Source organism: Carcharodon carcharias, chromosome 5, assembly GCF_017639515.1.
Source record: "Carcharodon carcharias isolate sCarCar2 chromosome 5, sCarCar2.pri, whole genome shotgun sequence".
In the NCBI taxonomy this organism is placed as follows: Eukaryota; Metazoa; Chordata; class Chondrichthyes; order Lamniformes; family Lamnidae; genus Carcharodon; species Carcharodon carcharias.
Window position 1 is genome coordinate 142,192,961 of NC_054471.1, and position 26,368 is coordinate 142,219,328.

Genomic DNA, 26,368 nt, shown 5'->3' on the forward strand with positions numbered 1-26,368 from the left:
ACTATTTTCTTAAACGTCTGCCATTGTTCACCAACCATCTTTTCTGCTAAACTCCTTTCCCAGCCAACTATGCCCTCATTCCTTTGTAATTACCCTTATTTAAGTTTAGCACTGTTGTTTCCGACACAAGTTTCTTACTCTCAAACTGAGTGCTAAATTCCACAATGTTATGGTCACTGTTTCCTAGGGGATCTTTTACTCTGAGATAATTTATTAAACCTGCCTCATTACACATTACCAGATCCATAATAGACTGATCTCTGGTTGCATCTACAACATATTGTTCTAGGAAGCTTTCCCGAATACACTCTATGAATTCTTGCTCGTGGCTACCTCTGCCAATTTGATTTTCCCAATCTACAAGAAGTTTAAAATCACCCATGATTAAAGTACTACCTTTTTTACATTTCCTCATGATCTCCTGATTTATTCTCTCTCCTACAGTATAGTTACTGATAGGGGGCCTATAGGCTACTCTTACCAGTGTCTTCTTTCCCTTGTTATTTCTTACCTCCAACCATATATATTCTACATCTTCCAATCCTTGCTATCATACTTATTCCATCTCGTGCTAACAAAACTACCCCACCACCTTTTCCTTCCTGCCTGTCCTTTTGAAAAGTCACATTCCCCTGAATACTTAGTTCCCAGCTTTGATCTCCTTGTAACCACATCTCAGTAATGGCTGTAAGATCCTACCCATTAACCTCTATTTGTGCAGTTAATTCATTTATCTTGTTCCGAATACTATATGCGTTTGAGTTAAGAACTATTAATTTTGCCTTTTAATCATTTCCTCCTTTTGACCCTATTTGCTATTTTTTTTAATGTTTGTACACTCTGTCCCTTCTTGTCACACTCTGGGTATCATTACGTAAGTAACTGCCCTGCAATGCTGCCATACCTTTTTGCAATGTAAGCCTACGTATCCCCTCTCCAGAAACTTACCCTCCTCTATTTAGTTTAAAGCCCTCTCTGCAACCCGAGTTATTCGATTCGCCAGCACATTGGTTCTAGCACGGTCCAAGTGAAGCCTACACCACTGGAACAGCTCCCTTCTACCCCAGTACTGGTGCCAATCCCCCATGAACTGAAACCCATTCCTCCCACACCAATCTTTGAGCCACGCATTTAACTCCTTGACTTTATTCACCCTGTGCCAGTTTGCCCGTGGCTCAGGTAGTAATCCCGAGATTATTACCTTGGAGGCTGTTTTTTAATTTAGCTCTTAACTGTTCAAATTCTTTCTTGTCCTCTCAATGTCATTGGTACCAACGTGGACGATGACAATTGGACGACGACAGCTGGATTCCTCCCCTCCCACTCCAACTTCCTCTCCAGCCCTGAGGATATGTCCTTAACCTTGGCACCGGGCAGGCAACACAGCCTTCAGGACTTATGCTCATAGCTGCAGAGAACAGTATCTTTCCCCCTAATTAAACTGTCCCCTAACATTACTACATTCCTATTTCCTCCCATGACTTGAATGGCTCCCTTGTACCACGGTGCAGTGGCCAGTTTGCTCATCCTGCCTGCAGTCCCCGCTCTCATCCACAGCTTGCAAGAACCTCTCAACTGTTGGGCAATTGCAGGGGCCGAGGCTCTTTGAATGCCACCCCTTGGGTACCCATACCTGCCTCACGTGCAGTCACACCTTCCTGTCCCTGATCACAGAGCAAATTTGAATTACCTAATCTGACCAAGATTTCACATCTGAATGACACAAACACTGCTCATCATAACAAGAAGCTACAGGCAAGCAGACAATCTTGGCAGTTTATTTACAATAGCGAACAATATGTACAAATGATTAACATTTGTGCCAAGGCTGTGGAACTACATCTTCTTAACCTTCCTAACCCTGCTGCTACATCTTGATGCTCCCCTGACAGCCACAGTGGAGGTGGAGGCAGCCCGCTGACTGCTACGCCCTGTGTGTGATGACCTTAGTGGGGGTGCTCTGCAGGGCTGAGGCTTGGAGGGCCCCCAACCTACTTTCCGGGTCCTGCACCCTTCTTGGCCCATGGAGCTGGGCTGTTGAGGTCATAGGAAGAGGGGATTTGGTTGGGTCAGACACGCCTGGAGTGACTTGTGTTGATGGTCCTGCGGTATGCAACTGCTGATCCTCCTCCCTATGGGTGTCTGAGGGCCTCTGGCTGACTCCTTGAGAGGAAGGGGAAGCTGCTCCACATACCTCATGTGTTGACACTGTTGGAGGCCAACTATGGCGTCAACAATGGAATTCAGCCTGTGCAGCAGTGCTGGGCCAATGTTCTGGACCAAGGTCACCATGGCAGCTGCCACCCTTCCAGTGTTGACCTCGATGCATTGGCATGCTAGAGTTATTATCTCAGACTGAACGCAGAAGGTCTCCTCCATCGTGCCTTGAAATCTAGGGAGTGCAGCGCACATTCCTCCCTGATGTTCCCAAGCTTGTCTTTGCAGCTCCAGCAACTGAGGTATGACCAAGGCCAGAGGCTCTTCATCTGACTTGCACCCAGTAGATTTCTGGCTTGTAGCAGTCTGCTGAGTGCTGGAAACCTGGGAAATCCCTGCCTCCACCTGCTGTGGATCAGACAGTGCAATGTGCTCACCAGATTGTGACCCCAAGGCTACGGCAGAACTAGATCCCACCGAGCTGTAGGTCTCTGTGCTGGTGGAGGTTGTGGGTGAGCACTCGTCTTCAATTAGGGTGTCATCAGATTATTCTTCCAAGGTGTCTTCGGGGCTTGAGTTGAGGACATGGCTTGTGGACCCCCCCTCGGCTGCTTCCCAGGTGTGCCTGGGAAGCATGGAGAGATAATTAGTGCATGGAAGGGGACTGTGGAACAGGGGAACCCGCTCATAGCATGGCTGTCTGATGGAAGTTGCACTGCTAGATCCTCACTCAGTTGAGCACCGCAGACCTCACCGTCAGCATAGGAGCAGTCCAGACACTCATCGGCTCACTGGTTGACTTATTTCAAAGTCTGTGAGTACCTTGGTGTCAGGCATTCCTTCACTGGTCTGCGACCTCTCCCTTTTTTTGTGTTCCAGCTTGTCCTACATGAAGACAGACGGAGAGATTGTAAGCAGGACCCCTGCTGGGCCAGATGAGAAGGATGCCTGGCACATGTGGGTGGTGAGTTGGGCCATGGACGGGATGAGGACATGATCCACAGGGCAGATGAAGGTGTGTGTGAGAGAATGAATGATGGCCCTTGAACTGGCAGAATGAGATCCCTGTGGACATGTGATGGGTTTGTGAGTGGAGAGTGATGAGAAGAGTGACTTACCCTGGTGGAATGGAGGAAATCATTCATCCTTTTGCAGTACTGGGTAGCTGTCCTCTTCTGCAGGTGTTGGTACTGACCACCGCTGCCACTGCCTCCCATGCTGGATTGGTGACCTTGCTTACAGGTCTTCACCCAGAGGACAGGTACAGCACTTCACATTGGGCCTCCATTGCATCCAGTAGGTGCCCGAGGGAGGCATTACTAAATTTGGGGGCAGCATGTCTCCTCCCTTTGGCAGCCATGACTTTGCAGCAACTTCCAACCCTTTTGAGAGTGCAGGGGAACACTTTAAATATAGTGCCCAGATTACTGATGGCCAGAGGTGATGGCAGCATGGGCAAATCAGATGCCACCCTGCCAGTGATCCAGTGTGTTTTCCGGAATTGCATTGTGAATGAGGTGGGAAATGCCAGGAATGAGATGATACGGTGTGAAAAGCCACCATTGCAGCCGGCAGGTAAAATGTCCTTTCTGCAAATCTGGGACAATTCTGCCCATTGAGACCAAAGCCAGCAGGCTAATGAGAAGGAACAGAGTCCTGTGCTGGAAAAGCAGGAAGATCATCAATAACACCAGCAACATCAATAACCAGCGAGACAACATTAACAACATCACCAACAAGTGCTGCAACAACAACATCACCAGCAATTGACACAACATTAGCAACATCAAGTTCCTACAAATTCAGGAGCAAAATGCACAACATTGCCTGTGCCAACTCATCACTCAGAGCACTGAAAGCCAAATCTGACAGATGGAGGCACAACATCCTACCATCTATGTGATGCCGTAAATAATATTTTTAGAAAAGAAAACAAGCTATACAAGACTTTTAAGGTGCTCAGTTTATTGAAAGAAGTTGATTGTTAATCTTCATTAGTTTACAGCAATAAAGTTAATGGTTGGAACAGTTGTATTGATAAGAAGGCATTATATACTTTTGAAAGGAAGGAGGGTGTTATATTGTTTATTATTTGTAAAGAGATAGGAACTAATTGTTATGAGAATGTACATCTGGGGTGCCACATTTTACTGCTGCGTTGCAGTCATGTGCCGAGTAACAATGTATTAGTCTGTCAGCCCATTAGTCACATGGAGAGCATCAAGAAATACAGAGGAAAGCTTAAATAGGATTTTTAATGGGTGGGCATGTGACACCATATTCCCTGGTCCATTTTCCTCATCCACCTGCTCAAAAACACAATGGACAGGATTTTTAGTTCAGTGGGCATGCGCGATCGGCGGGCCCAGGAGTGGCTGGGGAATGGACCACCCACTGCGATCGGCCCGTGACCGCGATTTCATGCTGGCTGGCCAATTAATGGGCAGCCAGCATGAAAGGCACACCGAAATGCTCAGTGATGCCGGGGTGGGGGCAGGAGGAGGGCGGGCACTGATGTAAGCACGGGCGCGGGAGAGCTTAAAAGCAAGCAATAAAGACTTTAAAATCCAGAAAAATATGTCCACGCATCAGAATCAGTCAAACTGACTATATAGACGATGAAAATTCTGTCCAAACACTTTTATTTTTTTTAAGATTTAATAACGGAAATCTCATCCCACCCTTGGGTGAGGTTTCATCAAAAATGCAAAGTCCACCTGGCAGCTTTGTCCATTCGCCAACCATAAGGTTGACGGATCACGAAAAATTGGAGTGAATTGGAACTTTAGTGGGCTTAATTGCCCTCTTAGTTGTCGGCGGGCGTACTTCCGATGTTCGTGTGCACCCACCGACCGAAATATCGCACAAGCACAGAATGACATTGAGACGCTCACCTGACACCATCACCCGCTATTTTACGCTCGAGCGGGTCAGGTGCGTGCCCGCATGCCGAGCTAAAAATTCTGCCCAATGAGGTCTAGCAGCTAAACTATCAAGTTGACTCCAGCTGAAGTTATCGTAGTCCAGAAAATATATGGGTCAGGTCTTCCATCACTGACACAACCAAAGCTACCCGTTAACTTTGTCTGCTTTGCAGATGTGTGTGTCATTAAGGGCACATACAGCAGTTCCCCTCTTCCAAGAGGCCGGGAATCCCATCTGAAGTTGGCTTGCTTCATGGTACGGATTATATTGGAGCTTCCTGTCAACATGAAGAGAGTTTCAGACAACTATCGGCTCCTAAGGCCTTTTTATTATCCTGGGAGAGGGGATATTATTAAAATATTATATTTTGTTTCATTTTTAGCCTGCCTCTGGGGCCCTGCAGAACCTTAGTCCATGGAGATCTCAGGGCAGGCTCTTAAATACAGATTTTTCAGGTGGTTTTGCGCAAGCGCACCCATTGAACAGGACAAAATGAGGTGTAAGATGAAGCATGTCCTCTCCTTCTCCTTAAAAACTAATGCTGCTACTTCAGATCAATGATGCGTTGTTGGCATGCTACAGGATAGCGTAGAACAATGTAATGGTACAGAGACCTGAAGTAATGGGCCTCTATCCCATTTTGCTGATTCCTTGGGCAGAGTGAAGAGGACAATGTAACTTTGTATTTGCGTCTTCTCTAAACTATTTAAATCATTACAGGTGCAACATTGGGAGTGAATTCCGTTGGAGCTTCTGCAATCATGCACAAACGAAGTTCTACACACTTCCACCAAAGTCATGGAAGTAGAGAGGATGAAGTTCTGATCGTGTGAAAGCAAAAAATTGTGACAAATATATTCTCTAAAAGGGGGAAATACTAAATGCCTTTACTACAGGGTAACAGATCCAGAACTTTATGTAGTTCATAATGGATTAATGCAAGGAAGTAAATTAAAATGACAGTTTTGCAATGCTGCTCTAGTTGTGTAAAACAGTTCTTTAAAAATGATGGTTATAAATTCTTTTGTGTCTACTGAGGATGTTGTTCCTTACAGCTAATATTGTCACATTGAGAGTATCCTTTCTGAGAAAAGTGAATAAATATTGGTTCTCATTTGTGTGAACTGTCATAACAATAATGGATGTTGTAGAGGCAATTGGAAATTACAAGTAGTAATACTGCTCTTATTAAAAACAATGTTAGAAATGCTGCACATACTTGAGCTGAAACAAGAAGCCAGAAGCACAGGTGGTTTGCCAAGAGGTATCAAGGCATTGTGCATTCAATATATAGCCAGGTTGTTTACTATGGTGCACTGACGTGGACCAACTGAGTCATAAAACCAGTTTTGACTCCACAGAAATTTTCATTGGGCTCAGGAGCTAAACAGAGGATTGTTGAATTGGCCCCAAGTCAGTAAAATATGATCCCTGGATCTGAGATCCTTTTCTGTTCAGAATGGAAGCTACTCAGCAGGCACATGCTTTCTTCCTGACACTTCTTTTCCTTATGAGTAAAACAGACTTTAATGGTAGGCTTGTAACTGATAGTGTGAATCATGTGTGGCTATGAGACATCAGTCAGACTGCCTACTCATAGGAAAATATCTTATAAGACAGCAGTCAGACAGCAGAAATTACACTGGACTTAAACAATAAAAGTTATGAGCATTATATTAGTTGTGCGATGAATTCTGCAGTTAAACCAACCCCAGCTTACCTCTAATATAAAAACAAAATGCTGGAAATGCTCAGCAGGTTACGCAGCATCTGTGGAGAGAGAAACAAATTTAATGTTTTAGGTCAATGATCTGTCTCTCTCTGCATGAATGCTGCTGGACCTGCTAAAGCCTCAACCATCCAAGTGTAAAATTGTGGAGAGGTTGGGGTGGATGGGAGCTCAGTAGGAAGGCCATCTGAGAAATTTTACAGTTACCACCCTGCCTACGAACTCACCGGCAGGGGGACATAAAACTCTGCTCCATATCTTTTTAAAAATTCAATACTCTTATAACCAACCCAGGAGTGGAGTCAGCTCACCCCTCCGAACTTGGTTGTAACACATGGAATGAATTGAATTACATACAAACATATGACTTAAGAGCAGGAGTAGGCCACTAGGCCTCTCGAGCCTGCTCTGCCATTCAATAAGATCATGGCTAATCTGATTGTAACCTGAACTCCACATTCCCATCTACCCCTGATAACCTTTCACCCCCTTGCTTATCAAGCTTCTATCATCAAGAAGATATAGTAATGTTATTGGAAATATAATAATTTTTCATAAAAACCCATCTGGTTCACTAATTCCCTTTAAGGAAGGAAATCTGCTATCTTTATCTGGTCTAGCCTACATGTGACTCCAGATTCACAGCAATGTGGTTGACACTTAACTGCCCTATGAAATAGCATAGCAAGCCAGTTCAAGGAGAATTAGGGATGGGTAACAAAAACTGGCCTTGCCAGCAATGCCCACATCCCATGAAAGAATAAAAAAAAATGCTTATTTTTTATTCTTCCTGCCAAAATGGACAATTTCACATTTGCCCACATTATATTCCATTCGCCAGATCTTTTCCACCCACTTAAGCTATCTTTAATCCCTTTGTAGCTTTCTTATGTCCTCTTCACAACTTACTTTCCTACCTATTATTGAGTCATCAGCAACTTTAGCAACCATACCTTTGGTTCCTTCATCCAAGTTATTTATATAAATTGTAAAAATTGAGGCCCTAACACTGATCCCTGTAGCACACTACTCATTACATCTTGCCAACCAGAAAATGACCCATTTATCCCTACTTTCTGTTTCCTGTTAACTAGCCAATCTTCTATCCATGCCAACATGTTACCTCCTACACTATGAGCTTTTATTTTCCGCAATAATCTATGATGTGGCATCTTATCAATGCCTTCTGGAAATCTAAATACAGTACATCCACTGGTTCCCCTTTATCCACAGCATATGTTACTTCTCCAAAGAACTCCAATAAATTAAACATGATTTTCCGTGCAGAAAACCATACTTACTCTGCCTGATTACCTTGAATTTATCTAAGTGCGCTGCTATAATGTCTTTAATAATAGCTTCTAACATTTTCCCTTTGACAGATGATAAGGTAACTGGCCTGTAGGTTCCTGCTTTCTATCTTCCTTTTTTAATAAAGGAGTTACATTTGCTATTTTCCAATTTAATGGATCCTTCCACGAATCTAGGGAATTCTGGAAAATTAAAACCAATGCATCAACTATCTTACTAGCCATTTCTTTTAAGACCCTAGGGTGAAGTCCATCAGGACCCAGGGACTTGTCAGCCCACTGTTCCAGCAATTTGCTCAATACCACTTCACTAGAGTTCCTCCCTCCCATTTCCTGATTTACACCTATTTCTGGGATGTTATTTATATCCTCTATAGTGAAGACTGATGCAAAATACCAGTCAAATACGTCTGCCATCTCCTTATTTTCCATTATTAATTCCCCAGGCTTACTTTCTATAAGATCAACACTCACTTTGTTAACTATTCTTTTTTAAATATCTATGTTAATTGTTCCACTATCTTTACCCCTGGCAAGGTAAGCCAATTTCCTTGAACTTTTTGCTAGCTTAAAGCCTCAACTAAAAGAGATTTCTAATTATGAAAGAACATAATGTTAGACTGGGTCCTCAAATACAGGTCCTCTCTTCCAGGAGTCTCAAAGCCCACAAAATTATCTTACGATCAGACATACATTGAGGCCATAAAACCATAAGACCACAAGACATAGGAGCAGAAATTAGGCCATTCAGCCCATCGAGTCTGCTCTGCCATTCAATCATCGCTGATAAGTTTCTCAACCCCATTCTCCCGCCTTCTCCCCGTAACCTTTTATCCCCTTACCAATCAAGAGCCTATCTATCTCGGTCTTAAATACACTAAATGACCTGGCCTCCACAGCCTTCTGTGGCAATGAATTCCAAAGATTCACCACTCTCTGGCTAAAGAAGTTTCTCCTCATCTCTGTTCTAAAATGTCTTCCTTTTACACTGAGGCTGTGCCCTCAGGTCCTAGTCTCTCCTACTAATGGAAACATCTTCCCCACGTCCACTCTATCCAGGCCTTTCAGTATTCTGTAAGTTTCAATCAGATCCCCCCTCATCCTTCTAAACTCCATCGAATATAGACCCAGAGTCCTCAAACGTTCCTCATATGTTAAGCCTTTCATTCCTGGGATCATTCTCGTGAACCTCCTCTGGACCCTCTCCAGGGCCAGCACATCCTTCCTGAGATACAGGGCCCAAAATTGCTCACAATATTCTAAATATGGTCTGACCAGAGCCTTATAAAGCCTCAGCAGCACATCCCTGCTTTTATATTCTAGTCCTCTCGAAATAAATACCAACATTGCATTTGCCTTCCTAACTACCGACTCAACCTACAAGTTAATCTTAAGAGAATCCTGGACTAGGACTCCCAAGTCCCTTTGCACTTCAGATTTCTGAATTCTCTCCCCATTTAGAAAATAGTCTATGCCTCTATTCTTCCCACCAAAGTGCATGACTCATACTTCCCCACATTGTATTCCATCTGCCACTTCTTTGTCCATTCTCCTAACCTGTCCAAATCCTTCTGCAGCCTCCCCGCCTCCTCAATAGTACCTGTCCCTCCACCTATCTTTGTATCATCTGCAAACTTAGCCAGGATGCCCTCAGTTCCTTCATCTAGATCATTAATGTATAAAGTGAAAAGTTGTGGTCCCAACACTGACCCCTGCGGAACTCCACTAGTCACTGGCCGCCATCATGAGAAGGACCCCCTTATCCCCACTCTCTGCCTCCTGCCAGACAGCCAATCTTCTATCCATGCTAGTACCTTGCCTCTAACACCATGGGCACTTATCTTACTGAGCAGCCTCCTGTATGGCACTTTGTCAAAGGCCTTCTGGAAGTCCAAGTAGATAACATCCATTGGCTCTCCTTTGTCTAACCTACTCGTTACCTCCTCAAAGAATTCTAACATGTCTTAGTAGACCAACTTCTTTGGAAGTTTACAAATACCAGCTCTTAGAAATATGACCAAGATTTTTAGAGTAATGTGTTTATGTGGATTCTCGAGATAAGATATTTTAGACTACACCCTTCGTATGCTTCAAAGATATAAGTCTTTTATGGAAGCCAATTATAGATTACAGCTTATACATGAGGTTATAGGTAGTAACTAAAGTTAATCATAATATGTCAATAATGTAGCAAAGATACATGCAATTTTGATTCCACCTTATCACCAAAGCTTATCGAAAGATACTCAAATATATGAAAGAAAATTGATACTCACAAATTCCAATTTGGTTAGATGATATTTCTGTCTCAAAACCCAGGGAGGGGGAATTTAACAAAAGAACTAGACCCCTTTATTTCCCAAGATGGCTGAATGCTGACTGACCTATCATTGCTAATAATGTGTATTTTAAAGTCAGTTTAGCTGAGATAAAAAAATAGCTGACTAAAATGTCTCCTCACTATGGGCAGAATTTTCCATGCCCACTGGCATCGGATGTGCTCAGTGGCTGGACCAGTGTCCATGGTGTCCACCATCCTTCTTATGGAGACTTTCATACGCACACATGCGGGCACCACTACACACATCACTAAACCGGGGGGCTGCAGTCTTTTTGCCTTTCATGGTCATCCTGCCTTCTATGCAGCAGTTGTGGGCTGGAAGCACCGAGAGGTGTGCACGCCGCTGCACTTTAAATGTGGCATCCAGCATGATGAAGCGGCGAGGTGATGGCATGGCAGGTGAATGAAAGTGTGCCCGCCATTGAAATGGCATGTTTCCCAGGAATGCATAATTAATGCGGTGAGTTTGGGATGATACGGTGTGAGAAGCCATCATTATGGCTGGTGGGTTAAATGTAATTTTTTCCACCCACTGCTGCACTTAATGCAAATCTGGGATGATTGCACCCTACGCATCTGTTTTAAAATGATCCTAGCTGAGCTTAGAAAAGGCTTCTATTATTCATTGTATTTGTGTTGATGAAAACATTTTATTATCTTATCTGAGAGTGACCTTGTTCACACTGTTTTAAGATTGACTTCATTCTTGAGTGTTTGACTCCAGACATACACCTTGCTATCCTGGCTGTGTCCCAATTTTCACAGACTGAAGGACATCATGTTACCTTATACGTATTGATATAATTCAAGTTAGCAGCCATTTTCATGTTAAGGTGGCTTTTATATCAATTCTGCCATTTTATACTGTTAACCTGCCATTTTATACCGCTGATTCAAGATTAACACCTTATCTCATCTTAGTTTTCCCATTAGATTTATGAATTTCTTCACACCGATAGAAACTCTTATTTTATGTTTTATATTTCTACTGGCTAATGACAGGCATCTGTGATGCTGGGCACCTCAGGAGGAGAAGATGGATCATCCATTCAACACTTTTGGTGAGCCTCCTCCTCCAGTTAGTTGATTAATTCTCCACCACTATTCACAACAGGACTGCAGAACCTTGATCCGCTCCATTGGTTGTAGGATCACTTAGTTCTGCATATTGCATGCTGCTCCTGCTGTTTGGCATGCAACTAGTCCTGTGTTGTAACTTCACCAGGTTGACACCTTAGCCAGGATTTTTAGGTTGGCGGAGTTTCCCAATCCGCCATCGCAAGAGTCGGCAGCAAATATATCTCCACCTATACTCGCTGTCCCACAGCTATTTCACACTATAATGAGCACTAACTGGAGACGGGACTTTCACTTCTCAATCGGGAGGAAACCCCACCTCAGAGAGCTGCTGGCCAATTTGAATAGCCAGCATCTTTCCAGTCCCTGCAGCATCAGAAGATGCAGTGGACAGGACTGGTACTGCCTGCTGTCCCCAGAGCCTATGTCCAGGAGTCCAGGACCAGGTAAGTTCTGGGAGTCTCAGGAGAGGGAGGAGAGATGAGCCCATGGGGGTGGACAGAGGGCGAGGGAGTGGGGGTGTTGGTGGAGAGGCTGGTGGGGCTGGAGGACCTGCAAGAACAGGAGTTCTAGGAGGGCACCTGATGTTAAAAAGAGGCTTCTGATGGAGGCACCCCACCCCCTCCCACTGAAGGCCTGAACCTGGTTAATTTTCAGGGCTCCCCTTGCCTCTAAACTTCTCCTCCCAGCCTGAAAATTGAGGCTGGATGGGAAATGGCCCTTGAGTGGTCAATAATTGACCACTTAAGGGCCTCAACTGGGGCAAGGGCGAGTGGGCCTTGCCTGCCCAAGCGTAAATTGCAGGGAGGTCCAGGTGGGTGGGAATCTGGTGGCAGGGCCTTCTGAAAAATTTTATGCTCATCCTCCACCTGCAAACCCACCGGCAGAGCAATGTAAAATTCTGTCCCTCATTTTTAGGTATGCCTGGTGCTGCTCGTAGTCCGCTTTCTTGTACTCCCCATTGAACTAGGTTTGATCCCCTGGCTTGATAATAATGTTAGAGTGAGGGATGTGTTGAGGTTACATGGATGCCTAGTTTTGAGTTGATAGATCTGTTCTGAGTCTATCCCATTTGGCACGGTGGTAGTGCCACACAATTCAATGGGCAGAATCATCTGGCCCCATTGTTGGTGGGCATCATGGTGGGTTTGGGGGGAATAATATTGCAGGTAAGGCAAAAATCGGTTTCATGCCGGTGTGAAAGCTCAGCGAGATGTCTCTGGTGTCTGCCATAGTTGAATCTCGCTGGAGGCCAGCGTGAACTCAATCTGGGGAGAAGATGGCGCAGTGGTATTGTTGCTTGACTCATTATCCAGAGACCCAGGGTATTGCATCTTGCCACAGCAGATGGTGGAATTTGAATTCAATAAAAATCTGGAATTAAAAGCCTAAAGATGACCATGAAGCCACTGTCGATTGTTTTAAAAACACTCCATCGTGTTGTGTGGCACCACCGTCGTGATAAATGGGATAGATTTTGAACAGATCTAGCAAGTCAAGACTGGGCATCCATGAGGCGCTGTGGGCCATCAGCCGCAGCAGGATTGTACTCAAACACAATCTGTAACCTCATGGCCCAGCATATCCCCGACTCTACCATTACCATCAAGACAGGGGATCAATCCTGGTTTAATGAAGAAGGCAAGTAAGGAGGAAAATCAGGCATACCTAAAAATGAGGTGTCAACCTGATGAAGCTATAAAATTTGCTTGCCAAACAGCATAAGCAGCAAGTGATAGACAGGGCTAAGTGATCCCACAACCAATGGATCAAATCTAAGCTCTGCAGTCCTGACACATCCAGTCATGAATGGTGGTGGACAATTAAACAACTCACTGGAAGAGGATAATCAACAAATATCACCATCCTCAATGATGGAGGAGACCAGCACATCAGTGTAAAAGATAAGGTTGAAGCATTTGCTACAATCTTCAGCCAGAAGTGCCAAGTAGGTGATCCATCTCGGCCTCCTCCGATGCCAGTCTTCAGCCAATTCAATTCACTCCACATGATATCAAGAAACAGCTGAAGACACTGGATACTGCAAAGGCTATGGGCTCTGAAAATATTCCAGCAATAGTACTGAGGACTTGTGCTCCAGAACTTGCCGCACTCCTTGCCAAGCAGTTCCAGTACAGTTACAATACTGGCATCTACCCAGCTATGTGGAAAATTGCCCATGTATGTCTTGTACACAAAACGCAGGACAAATCCAACACGACCAATTACTGCCCCATCAGTCTACTCTCGATCATCTGTAAAGTATTGGAAGGGGTTATCAACAGTGCTATCAAGCAGCACTTGCTTAGCAATAACCTGCTCACTGAAGCCCAGTTTGGATTCCATCAGGGCCACTCAGCTCCTGACTTCATTACAGCCTTGGTTCAAATGTGGACAAAAACGCTAAACTCCCACAGTGAGTTGAGAGTGACTGCCCTTGACATCAAGGCAGCATTTGACAGTGTGGCATCAAGGAGCCTTTGCAAAACTGGAGTCAATGGGAATCAGGGGGAAAACTCTCCGTTGGCTGGAGTCATACCTAGCACAAAGGAAAATGGTTGTGGTTGTTGGAGGTCAGTCATCTCAGTTCCAGGACATCACTGCAGGAGTTCCTCAGGGTAGTGTCCTCGGCCCAACTATCTTCAGCTGCTTCATCAATGACCTTCCTTCCATCATAAGGTCAGAAGTGGGGTTGTTCGCTGATGATTACACAATGTTCAGCACTATTCGCGACTCCTCAGATACTGAAGAAGTCCATGTCTAAATGTAGCAAGACCTGGACAATATCCAGGCTTAGTCTGACAAGTGGCACCACACAAGTGTCAGGCAATGACCATCTCCAACAAGAGAGAATCTAACCAACACCCTTTGATGTCCAATGGCATTACCATCACTGAATCCCCCACTATCAACATCCTGGGATTACCATTGACCAGAAACTGAAATGGACTGGTCATATAAAGACTCTGGCTACAAGAGCAGGTCAGAGGCTAGGAACCCTGCGACGAGTAACTCACTTCCTGACTTCCCAAAGCCTGTCCACCATCTACAAGGCACAAGTCAGGAGTGTGATGGAATACTCCCCACTTGCCTGGATGAGTACAGCTCCCACAACACTCAAGAAGCTTGACACCACCCAGGACAAAGCAGCCCACTTGATTGGCACCACATCCACAAACATACACTCCATGCACCACTGGTGCACAATAGCAGCATTGTGTACCATCTACAAGATGCACTGTAGGAATTCACCGAGGTTCCTTCGACAGCACTTTCCAAACCCATGACCATTATCATTTAGAAGGGCAAGGGCAGCAGATAGATGGGAACACCAACACCTAGAAGTTCCCCTCCAAGTCACTCACCATCCTCACTTGGAAATACATTGCCTTTCCTTCACTGTCACTGGGTCAAATTCCAGGAACTCTCTCCCTTACAGCACTGTGGGTGTACCTACACCACATGGACTGCAGCAATTCAAGAAGGCCGCTCACCACCAGCTTCTCAGGGGCAGCTAAGGATGGGCAATAAATGTTGGCCCAGCCAGCGAAGCCTACATCCTGTGAATGAATAAAAAGAAATCCCTATAATGGGATGCAAGGTAAGGCTCGACCGGAATTGACCACCCACGCCCGATTTACCATTACGCTGGTGGGAAAACACGGCAGCCCAGAACATTTCTGAACAAGTGAGATGTGCAGAAGTTAGGACTTATCGTCAGGGCCTTGCTCAGATCGCAGACATCCAAGGAGCAGAAGATGCTGGAGCCCTACGGCTACCGGACCCTGGAGGAATGCATGCATTGCATGCTGGGTGGATTCTCATGAACATGGCTTCACTGCAAAGCAGCTCATGGAAGGTGGCAGGTCCCCACTGAGGCTTTGGGTCTGCTTTGGAACATCACGGTCTTGGACAGGGGCTGCTACAAATGATCGGTGAGGGGCAGAGAGGGAGGTTTAGGTGTGACTGGGAGAGGAATGTGTGCTGGGTGAGGTTGGGGTGGTTAGGTTGAGAGGCAGGGGAATGAAGGTGTTGGGGGCTAGTGAAGTTAGGAGTGGGTAGCGGGGTGTAAAAGGGGAGAATGCAGCAAGCTGGGAGGGAGGTATTAAGGGGGAGGAAGGTGTAAGGGAGGAAGTTCGGAGTGGGGAAGGAGTTCAGAGTGGGGAAGGAGTTCAGAAGTGGGAAGGTGTCTGGGGGGAGAGGGAGTTCGGGGTGGGGGAAGGTGTCCAGTGGGAGGAGGGAGTAAGGGTGGAGGGGGTAGTAAGTTGGGCAGGGTGTCCAGGTGAACGTGCAAGAAGAGGTCAGTGAAGTTGATGACTGCCTCCTGGGGAGCAATCTGAGGGTGGGTGTGGTAGGTGTAGATGGTGAGTACAAGAGGGGGCAGAGGGACCCAGTAGGGTGGGAGGGTGAGGGTGTGTCGGTAGAAGGGGCAGCGAGGGTGGTTATTGGGGACTTGGAGGTAGACACAGACCCAGGGGGTGGGAAGGAGGAGGTCAGGGAGGGTGGTTGGGAGTAGGATTCTCAGGAAGGTAGGAATCGTGCACATTCACCTGGACATCCTAGAAAGGGAAGGGTTCAGGTTGGTAAGTGACGGTTGGGAGGTGGAAGTTGACGCCAGGGGGTCGACAGTGATGGGAGAAAGGACATGAGTGACTAGGGGATGGAAAAGGACGAGGGAGCTAACAATATGCTTCACTAAGACCACGGTTGTCGAAATCAAAAGCGAGCAGAGCTTCGTGTTGGACAAGCATAGGTGCTGCATGGGAGTACAATCAGTGGGTGGGTAGAAATGCAGGTCAGCTCAGATGGACAAGTGGAAGAGAACCGCAATGGGCAACAGTGAGATGAGTGTCATGGATGAAGGCTCTGCATGGGTGGGAGAGAGCTTGCACGAGGCTGTGAAAGGCCCTGCCACTGGACTAGTATTCCAGAGACCTAGGGGACCAGTGTTCGAATCCCACCACAGCACATGGTGAACTTTGAATTCAATAAGAATCTGGAATTAGTAGCTTGATGATGAATATGAAACCTTTGCCGATTATTGTAAAAACGCATCTGGTTCACTAATGTCCTTTAGGGAAGGAAATCTGCCATTCTTACCTGGTCTGGCCTACATGTGACTCCAGGTCCTCAGCAATGATCAAGGACAATTAGGGATGGGCAATAAATACTGGCCTAGCCAGCGACACCTGCATCCCATAAATGAATAATAAAAAAAACACACTTCTCACTCCATAATCACTTGTGGTCTGGCTACATGCAGCTGAACTGCTCGTGGAGGGGGCCTGCAGGGGGAGGACTCATGAAGCCTGTCAATGAAGTTGGAAGACAACATTACACATTACTCAGTGAAAGTGAATATATTTTCAGATTATAAAGTGACAAAACTTGTTCACCCGTGCAACCATTTGCGATCAGAAATTCTTAACATTTCTAGGCCTATCACTTCTTCTAGGTGCTGCCCTGACAACTGCAGCAGGGATGGAGACAGCCTGTGCAATGGTTGGCCCTGTTGCCTCTGATGATTTTGGCGTGTGTCCTCTGGAGGGCAAAAGCCTTGAGGGCCCCGACTTGTTTTGGCTGTCCTCCTGTGGACCAGCTGGTCCCTCTGCAGTGACAAAGGATGAGGTTGAGGGGGGGTCACAGACAAAGGGGACTCAGATGAAGTGGGCAGCCTCTGAGATTCCTGAGTGGATGACCCAGGGGTGTCCAGTTGCCGCTTCTCCTCACTTCGGGTGTACGAGGGCCCTGTTCTGATTCCTTGAGGGGAAGGAACATCTGGATGGACGTTGAGGTGTCCAGTTTCCCTCTCATATTGCCACTGCAGGAATTCACCCATGGCTACTGTGATGGAGTGCAGGTCGGTGTGCATCTCCGCATTTTGCTGGACCAGCACCTCCATGGCAAGCGCCATTCTTCTATGGAGACCTCCATGGGCGCACATGTGGGCACCACCTCATCAGAGACCCGGTGGACACACTCCTCTGACTCGCATGTCATTCTGTTGAAGGCTTCAATAGCTCTGTGTGATGTTCCCCCATCTTCTGCTGTCTCTCTAGGAAGAGTTGGAAGGCCGAATCCATAGGCTCGTTACTTGACTCAGACCTCACAGATGCCTCTTCCCCAGCAGCCCTCTGAGTGATGGGGAGCTCGGCTGAACCTGCCACCTACTGCTATGGAAACATGTCCATGTGAACCTGAGCCTGCCCTAGATCTAGGTCCCACCCAGGAATTCACCCATGCCTACCACGATGGAGTGCAGGTCTGCGCGCATCTCCACATTCTGCTGGACCAGAGCCTCCATTGCAACCACCATTCTTCCTATGGAGACCTCCATGGTAGCACATGTGGGCACCACTTCATGTGTCTCTCTGCTGGTGGAGGGGTGTGGGTAAGCGCTATGACGAGCCTTCCAGGCTGCTTATTTCCAGCTCTTCAATGGAGGAGGTGTCCTCTTGCCTGGAGGTGAGGGCATGGATGGAGCTGAGGGACTGGCTGGCTGAGGGTGTAGGTTGCTTGGCAGAGCTCCCTGTGAACCAAAGTGGAGATAATTAGTGCATGGCAGCAGAGTCAAAAGCAGGAGAGAGAGCACTCACAGCTGCATTGAGAGAGGGATAATGTGGTGCAGTATACCCACTTGGGTGTTCACCGCCAACCTCACCATCACCGCAGGCATGGTCCATGAGCTCACCAGTCAGCATGATGACATGCTCCTCAAAGTGACTGAGGAGCCTAATGTAGGCCACTCCACCCGTAGTCTAGAACCTCTCGCTGGTGTTTTGATCCAGCTTCTCCTGTATGAAAACAGATGGAGGGAGTGTGAGCAGGACACATGGCACTGTATGGAATGTTTGTGTGGTGAGCAGAGCCATGGACAGGATGAGGACCCGAGCTCCAGAGGATATGAGCCTGATGGAGATGTGAGGGTATGTGTGAGAGTTAGTGGTGTTGTCTCTTGAGGTGTGAGATCCCTGTGGATATGTGATGGGTTTGTGAGTGTGTGAGTTGAGACTGATGAGGTGGTTGACTTGCCCTGGTGGAACGGATCCTCTTCCTGAACTGAATCGCTAACCTCCTCGGTGCTCCGTTGGCATTGACCTCCACTGCCACTGCCTCCCAGGCTGGATGGTGACTCTGGTGAACCTCCAGTAGCCGGGGTCAGGGTAGAGGACATCGCGGCCGCCTTCTACTGCATCCAGCAGGCGCCCCAGAGAGGCGTTACTAAATTTGGGGGCTGCAGTCTTTTTTGCTTTCAGGACCATCTGTGGCCTGGAGCAGTCCTGGCCTGTAGACATGAAGTTGGTTGTGCTCTGGGTGCGCTTTAAATATGGTGCCTGAAGCATTGAAACTCTGAGCTCACAGTGTGATGGGCAAACCTGAGCCCACCCACCTGCCCGCCCGCCCGCCAATGATCTGGAGTGTTTCCCGTGGATGCATTATTAATGAGGCAGGGCTGGGAATGGGACGATATGAAAACTTGCTGTTGCGTTAGGCAGGTAAACATCTGTTTTCATGTCCACTACTGCACTTAATGCAAATCTGGGACGGTTCTGCCCAATGTGTGACTTCATGGGATCTGGAGTCAATTTTGAGGCAACCCCTTCCCAACCATATACACTGTGTTGCCACCTCTGCTGTGTCTGGCAGTGTTTAATCTTTAAATGCTTTTGCTAGTTGCACTGAAGCAATTACTGTAAAGCAATGCTGTTCTTAAACCCAATTTTTATTATACCAACTTGAATTGTTAATTTCAGTTTCTAGGTTATTTCATTCTAAAATTATAATTTGGTTCAGATCTTGCCAATGCGACAGGATATATGAAGGAATGGAGGTATCCAGAGTATTGGCCATAAGTTATGATTCAGTGAGTAGGATTAAGTCAAGCTGTTGCTCTCCCAATCTTGGCACAAGTTTCCAGATGCTGGTGAGGAAGACTTTTCAGGGTCAACTGGTAAGAGTGTGCCCCCGTCATTTCTCGTGCCTAGGTCGATACCAAATGGTCTACCATGTTATCAAATCAGCTTCTTTCATTTTTAATTATTCTCCTCCTCTTTAACCTTTCCTATCCTTCCTGGATACCCTACACCCCTGCATATCAAAGTCATCGCCATTTTCTGGAAAAAGCTGTGTTTCTGTAATTCTTGTAATAAAGGAGGTGAAATTAGATAGCACTGCACATTGCCAACATGGATAGACCCATGACACACCTGATATCGGGCATTGAGCCTCATTTAAATTAGGAACGGCAAGTTGCGGAAATCTGCTGCGCATCCCCAAACAGCTTACTGGTGCAACAGATCTAAGTTATATGCAGCTGCATCGCTAACTGATCACCCTTGGGTAAATCCTGGGAGAGAGGCGGAGGCGATTGGAAGAGTGAGGAGTTCGGCGATATGGAAAGGGACACTTAATAGCGACTGCAAACTTGGGTATGCATCATTCTTTTGAGGTCATACAATAGTTACAGCTTAGAAGGATGCCATTCGGCCCATTGAGTCCATGCCATCTCTTTGCAACAGCAATTTAGCTAGTCTCATTCCCCCAAGTTCAATTTCATTTATTTTTATTCAATTTCTCTTTGCATTATGTGGTATCTTTGCTAGCAGCAAGACAATAGAGAGTATTAGCATTGTTGAGGGGGGTTGGTGTTTGGGCAGAGGGGCTATAGTTAACATTATTTAAATATTGCCAGCTGGCTTTTGGGGAGTATTGGGGTACTCACCATGGCAGGGAAGGAAATATTGGTGGAGTCATGTTGGATCAAGGAACCACAATCAACCCTCAGCATCCTCAGCGCACATTGGCCTCATTACGTTTGGCCTGAGACCCAGGTGGGCCTCATTTCTACTACAGGAGGGCCTTTTCTCAGTAAACCAACAATCTTGCTGATTTCCCGGGGGCAATGAAATTTGTGCCCTGGGTGTCCCCTTCTCCAGGCCATGTTCCCTCTGAAGTGGCTGATGTGGGGAAGATGGAATTTTCCAGCCAATAAGGTGTAGCAGAAGTTAGTAGAGCAGGGCAAGATCCAGATTCACTTGAGTCCAGACCTAATTTTCAGGCTTTCCTGCCAAACTGATAATGAGTGAGCTGCAGAAAACTTGCGAAAATTCAACATTTTTCTTTCCTAAATTAGGGATATCTGATTGTCTGCCATTGCCGCATCCAGTCCACTACTCAGCAAGCACCACACACCTTCAACTATGCAAATTTATAGTATCTCTCCAATATTCTCCCAGGCTGCAACAAGATCATTGGCCCTGATATTTATTGCAAGCTGGGGAAGGTGTAGGATAGCCGAAAACAGTCAAAGAGCCCAGCAAGCCCGGGGGTACAAAGGTCCTGTCAAAAGTGAATGCAGGACCTCATTAGCATTTTTGGCATCTGTTTTGCTGCTTAGCCAACCAAATTGCTCTTGCAGAGAGCAGACACGGATATGATGAGTTGAATGGCCTTCTGTGCTTTAACCATTCTGTGATTCTATGATAAATTGATCGTTTGGCTAGCCACTGAGAGATAGAGGCAGAAGGTTGCAGTTGGGGACCATCCTCAGCAATTGACAGGGAACTGGAGAACATGATTGGTTGGGGGGGGGTTGCGGGGGGTGGGGGGGGGGGGGGGTTGCGGGGGTGGTGGTGGTGGGTGGTGGCGGCGGGGTGGAGAGGTCAAAGGCTTCTTTGAGAGCCCTGCTCCTCTTAGCCCACAAGGAGTTCGGTAAAAGACATGGAACTGGCAGCTTTTTCGTAGTTTGACAACTCCAAACTTCTCAACTGTGTCTCCACCACGGGCTATCCTAAAAGCACTGCCCTTACCTGTCCCAGAACTGTATGTCCACTTCTCACAGTCATTTCTTCTCTTGTATCCCTTGTGCATCCCTTCCATATCTGTATATTGTCCCTCATTTGCTACCATAAAATCAGCTGTAAACAAACTGATGACGCCTCTGAAGTAAGATCAGTTCTGCTGGAAGCTCTCATTGAGAAAAATTACATTGGAAAGTGCGGCTCTTAACCACAAGGTGGCAGTATTGTGCTGCTGCCTTGAATCTACTCGCCGCAAATTCAGTATATACATACTAATGTTAAAAAAAACTGGAAAAAGTTGGAAAAAGCCCTTAAAATCAGCATTGAATACGTGTTACACTAAAAGTACGGTTGGATATAGGCTGGTCATGATTAACCTGCAGCTGTACTCAGTATTTGATCAGTTTAATTGCAAAGTGAAGCAAAAACAAACTTATATAGTGTACACAGGACTGATTCTTTCAGGGATAAATTTTGAAAATGCTACAGGAGGATGTAGCTGATGAGGTTTAGAGGTTGAAGCAAAAGAATTGCAGCTGGTGCAAGGTTCAGAGGTTAATGGTAGGCTGCTGAAATATTTTGCATTAATAAAGTCTGCTGGTTTACACATACTTCTTGGTTTTCAGTCTCTAGAGTAAAATGTGAGTTGTATCCCTCACACAGCAGGATAAAAGCTCATCTCAATCATCTGTGAATTGAACTAGGAGTCATTTAAACAGCTGAGTGTTAGCTGCGCGAAGGAACTGGCAAGAGCAGGAGTGCAGCATGCAAGCTAACTGCTCACACCCTTTTCCTGTGCCGGTGAAAGTAACTGGAAATGGGAATGGGGTTGGGAATCCTTGGGATACTTACTGAGCAAAATTGCTCTAGAACTGGGCATTACAGAGTGAGGGAAGGCAATTTTACTGTTCAGGAGGACAAAGTGCACCCATTGTGGGACTCCTGAACAAACCCTTCCCCTGCACCAGCCATGAAAGGATGTTAGCACCAGTCATCCATTGAACCTTAATTGTTCACAATGATTAGCAAAAGGAAATCTGAGACCAACAGATTCCCATCTGGCTGTCAATGAAATCCTACAGCTAGTCTGACAGCCAGCCTTATTCCTTCTCTGAAGCGATCACTTAGAAGGAGCATGTCCGAATGCAGCAAGACCTGGACAATATCCAGGCTTAGGCTGACAAGTGGCAAGTAACATTCGCGCCACGTAAATATCAGGCAATGACATTTCCAGCAAGAGAGAATCCAAACATTACCCCTTGATGTTCAATGGCATCACCATCACTGAATCCTCCACCATCAACATCCTGGGGGTTACCATTGACCAGAAACTGAACTGGACTAGCCAAATAAATATTGTGGCTACAAGGGCAGGTCAGAGGCTAGGAATCCTGCTACGAGTAACTCCCCAAAGCCTGTCCACCTACAAGGCACAAGTCAGGAGTGTGATGGGATATTCCCCACTTGCCAGGATGAATGCAGCTCTCACAACACTCAAGAAGCTTGACACTGTCCAGGATAAAGCAGCCCGCTTGATTGGCACCACATCCACAAACATTCATTCCCTCCACCACCGACGCACAATAGCAGCAATGTGTTCCATCTACAAGATGCACTGAAGGAATTCACCAAGGCTTTTTCGACAGCACCTTCCAAACCCACAGCCACTACCATCTAGAAGGACAAGGCAGACAGATGGGAATACCAGCACCTGGAAATTCCCCTCCAGGCCACTCACCATCCTGACTTGGAAATATATCGCTGTTCCTTCACTGTCACTGGGTTAAAATCCTGGAACTCCCTTCCTAACAGCACTGTGGGTGCTCCTATACCACATGGATTGCAGCAGTTCAAGAAGGCAGCTCACCACGACCTTCTCAAGGGCAATTAGGGATGGGCAATAAATGCTGGCCCAGCCAGCGAAGCCCACATCCTATGAATGAATTTTTTAAAAAATAAGTCATAGGTTAGGTGCTTTGGGAGAAGGCCAAAGGATTATGTGTACTTTGCAATTATTCAATTAAACTAGTGCAAGAACAAAATGTTGTAAGTGCTGGAAATCTGAAATAAAAACACAAAATATCAGAAATACCCAAAAGGCCTGGCAGCATCTAAGAGAGAAACAGAGTTAATGTTTCAGGTCAATGATCTTTCATCAGTTCTAACGGACTATTGCCCTGTTGAGGGGTCATTGACCTGAAACATTGGCCTGGATTTTCACTGAGTTGGGTCAACTTGGGAGCCCTTTAAAAATGGCAGGCAGGACCCGATTCCGGGATTCCCACCCCCATTCCCATTTCCAGCAATTTTCACCAGCATGGAATAAGGGCGTGGGCAGGTAGCCTGCATGCGGCAATCCAGCTCTTGCCGGCTCCTTTCTGAGGGTGGGCAGTTCAAATTCACCTGTAATATTAGTGGAGTTGTGCCCGTGTAAGGAGACGTGGTTCATGGCCGCTCAGAGGAGTTGTGAAGCATGGGGGAACGCCAGGCCCAAGTGGGGAACCAAATAAAAACAGCTACCTGCCCCTGGAATTCTTTCATTGAAACACGACAAAAAACCATTTGTTTGATCAGCTTCAATACTTATATACTTTATTGTAAGTTAGATGTGTTTTTACTGCAGTGATTGATTATAGGGCACTGTCTTGCTAAGATAAGTAGACCATTACATTGATCAGCATTGTCTAAGTGTTTAGGTCAGGCTTGTTCAACATTTTTGCCTGGGGCGGGGGGGGGGGGCACATTTCTATTTTATCTCACTCAAGGGGCCAATGAGTAAATTTCGGAAGGATTGGCACAAAATTAAACTTGAATTTAAAAAAAAGATTGAGGTGTGAACAAAAGAAACAACTTGCAAAAATAAACATAAAAACATAGAAAATAGAAGTAGGAGTAGGACATTCGGCCCTTCGAGCCTGCTCTGCCATTCAATATGACCATGGCTGATCCTCCATCTCAATGCCACACTCCTGCTCTCTCCTCCTGCCCCTTGACACCTTTAGAGTCTAGAAATCTATCTATTTCCTTCTTAAATATATTCAGTGACTTGGCCTCCATAGCCTTCTGTGGGAGAGAATTCCACAAGTTCACCACCCTCTGAGTGAAGAAGTTTCTCCTCATCTCAGTCCTAAATGGCCTACCTAATATCGTGAGGCTGTGACCCCTTGTTCTAGAGCCCCCAGCCAGAGGAAATATCATCACTGCATCCAGTCTATCCATCCCTATCAGAAAAAAAAAATTGATAATTAAAAAAAGAGCAATTAATAAAGATGACCATTAAAGTGTCAAAAGGTGAGAGTGTGTGTGTCTGGCTCACTCCCAGTCTCAGGGTGCTCACTCACTCACCCTCACTCACTGTGAGAGTGGGCAAGAATATGTCTTGGTGTGTGAGGGTGAGAATCCTGAAGCTGGGAGTGAGCCAGACACACCCACACACTCTCACACACATTCACACACTCTATCTCTCTCTCTCTCTCTCTCACACACACACACACACACAGACACACACACAATCTCTCTCTCTCTCTTCCTTACACACACTCTCTCCTGCTCTCTCACACACACACTCTCTCTCTTCCACACACACACTTTCTCTCTTGCTCCTTTATACACACTCTCGCCCTCATACGCACACACTCTCTCTCCCCCTCACACACACTCTGTCTCTTGCACACACACTCACCCACTCTCTCTCACACACACACAGCCTCCCCACACAGCCTCTCTGACTCCTTCAGGCCCCATCAATCTCTGTTTCCCCCACGGGCTCCTGCAGCCTCTCTTCCTGACAGGCCCCCGCAGCCTCTCTCGTCCCCAAGTGCCCGGCAGTCTCTCTTTCTCTCTCTCCTGAAATCCTCTCCTTTTCCCTCTACATACTCACAGCTGCCAGTGTTCACTGCTCCTCCAATCACAGCCTGCTTCTCTCTCACCTTTGCTGCTCATAGGCTCACTAGTGAGCCGGGACTGCCGAGACAGGAAGCTTTCCGATTCAACATTCCCACTTCTTCTGCAAAAACCCAGCTCATTCACTCTGTTTCTCTCTCCACAGGAGCTGCCAGACCTGTTGAGTATTTCCAGCATTTCTGTTTGTATTATTGTATTAAACTAGATTGTGAAATGACTCTTTGTTTTTCATGGAAGTCATTCAGGAAAGGGGCAAATAGTGCTAATGTGTTGTCATGTGGTAGGATGGATTGTGGTTTGAGGGAATGCCCCTTTATTTGAAAGTTAGTCGTGTCAAAGGTAGACTTTGATCCATGGAAGAGAAGACGACAGTGATGATATCTGATGCAGTGCTTATTGCAGTAAATGTAGCCTGTAGCTCCCTCCTGTGGTACCCCTCCATTCTGCATGATAGTGGCATAAAGCCTATTGTTCCTGAGTGAGCCCGACTGTGGTTATGTGGTTCAAGATCTTCTGGTGGTCTTACCCCCAACCCCCCACCAAAAAGATCTTTTAGAAGTATTTCCCAGCTGCAGAGATGTGGTCAAAGTCTCAGGACTTTCCTGTGCCAGGAGCTCCTCATTCTGCTTGTATCCATGGAATCTGGAGGTTACTGTGCCTCATAAATCTCAGTCTGCTATGTAGAGTACGTTAACAGTGCAAACCCAGGGACACAAGAACGCACAAGAATTCGGAACTTGCGACTGCTCCATCACTGACTCTTAATTGCACGTGTGGATATAAGGTCAGTGAGGACTTGGTGGGTGGATTATAGGAAGACTCAAAAAACTTAAGAGAACTTGGGGTGAATCAGTTTAAGCTGCTCAAGCACTGGGCACAATTTCTACTCAACAGTCTAAGTTAAAAAAAAATTCCTACGCCATTGACAGGCTGATTCACTCCACGAACTCCAGAAAAATCAACATGGGCCATGGCAGGGTCAGGATTGGCAGCTGAAAGTCCTGTCCTAATTTTTCTTCAAAGGGAAGAAGATAATCAATAATCTTGAAATCTTAAAGCACACGGCAATAACCTGCTGAATTTTGTGCTGTCAGGGGGACCTAACTCATTACTTCCAGTTCAAGGT